Source organism: Drosophila mauritiana, chromosome 2R, assembly GCF_004382145.1.
Source record: "Drosophila mauritiana strain mau12 chromosome 2R, ASM438214v1, whole genome shotgun sequence".
NCBI lineage: Eukaryota > Metazoa > Arthropoda > Insecta > Diptera > Drosophilidae > Drosophila > Drosophila mauritiana.
The window spans coordinates 18389577-18391448 of NC_046668.1; the positions used below are offsets into that span (position 1 = coordinate 18389577).

General features: G+C 39.3%; 1 long non-coding RNA gene across 1 annotated transcript; it reads right to left on the reverse strand.

The window, feature by feature from the left end:
• Positions 1 to 622: 622 nt before the first annotated feature.
• Positions 623 to 1633, reverse strand: LOC117138010. The gene is made up of 3 exons (XR_004459173.1): positions 1350 to 1633; positions 1168 to 1300; positions 623 to 1113 (listed from the first exon to the last, which is right to left on the reverse strand). It is a non-coding gene; the product is annotated as an uncharacterized LOC117138010 (long non-coding RNA).
• Between the last annotated feature and the right edge of the window lie 239 nt (positions 1634 to 1872).

Genomic DNA, 1872 nt, shown 5'->3' on the forward strand with positions numbered 1-1872 from the left:
GAGTTCGGATTCGGATTCGGCCTTATCGCGACTTATGAAGCTATCAGAGCGCAAGGCTGAGAAGATACAGCCCTGTCATAAGTCAGAAATGAAATCGGAGCCCGAACGGGACCCCAATCAATGGGTAGAAGCTGCCTCCATTAGATAAAAACTCACTGGCCCATAGATAAAGCCTTAAACGCAGCGATGCATTCCACCGATAAGGCGACAGACATCGGCCAATTCATAATTCGTGAAGTCGGTTTTTTTGGGGCCTACACTGGGGAAAATACTAATATGTTACCATAAATTAAAACCTAAGTTAATTGAATTAGTTTCTAATCTTTATTTGTCTTCTAAAGCGACCGACTTAAACCTTTTTTTTTAGAACGTAATATAAATGGAAAATCAGTGCTTTGTTTTCTGTGTAGCAGCAACAATGTCGCGCAGGCGTAACTCGAAACCAGAGGGGACATACTCGTAAATTGTTGGCCTGGAGGGGGAGGTAAAGGGAAGACAACCAAAAGCGTACACAGGACGAGCGCAGCCGAAACGAATATTTCTGGTTTTTATTTCATCGCCCAGCGAAGAGGTAGGGCATATTTTTTAATTTATATTTCGTTAATTTTTATATGAAGAGTTGACATCCAGACGCACCGTTCTTGGCCCGATATCTCCACGTTCGTCGCCATCAGCCATCAGCAGCCGCATGCCGTCCTCGACTTGGTCTTCGTCTTGGCCGTTATCGCCCGTTTAGGCAACGTCGCTGGGAGCTCAGACTCCAACTCGGACTCCAACCCCAATTCCAATTCCGAATTGGACCCCGAGTCAGACTCCAACTCCCATTATGATAAATCATTTTTGTTTTTATTTCTTGACATGTTTTCCTGCTCTCAAGTCATCCAACCTTATCGCTGTCTTTTGTGTGTTCTACCGGAAAAAGTGGTATTTGATCTTAAGTCGTATAAAAATATATACACAAGCATTGGACGCCGAACAAATTTATAATAAACTCTAAATTTGCAAAATGATCTCAATATTCTATGTTAAATTGTGACACAGATCTCATCCTTTTAAGACTTTTTAGTTCATACACATATGAGCAAACAACTAGATCGATGTAAATTAAAATTCCTGCCAATGAAAGATTAATTAGCGCAGAAATATTATTGAAATGACTTCACTTACCAAAGGGAACAAGATATATTATAAAACTTTCGAATTCTATGCCGTATATAATGGCTGTCAACAGATAGAATGATTCCACTAAAAAGGAAGGCAATTGCGCCAGTAAAAACAGAAAAAGAAATTCATATTTCCTCTACAATAAGAATATCTTAGAAGGTGAAAAAGGATTAATAGGTAATTACCGTGATAGCTCCGATCAACAGAAACACAGTTACAAAAGCCATGAGGATGAACGAAACGCCCAATACCCAATAGCCTGTAGTTTCCTTTTTATATTCGCGAGTATTTAAGTCTATGATAGCCTTTTGAGAATGGATCATTTGATAGTGCATAAAGTATGCCATTAATCCGTAGTATAGAATCAGCCATACTGAACTTATAATGCATCCAGTGCGCCATCCAAAAAAATAGCAACAGCCCACAAGTATAACCATTTGGGTGTCTTACGTAAATTCTGATGCTTAACGCAAAGTATTACTGCTAAAATAAAATATATACAATAAATAAAGAGCAGTAAATGCGATCAACAATTCACAACTGCAGATTTCACGTGCTGATAATTATTGCTTTCGAGGAATTAAATTAGGTTACAAGTGTCAAATACGTTGACCCTGCAAAGTAAGAAACGTAAGCGAACATTTAGGAATTCGGTTTTAACTGGCTCATGATTCATGCGGTGAATCGACCCACCGACCGACCGCTGGA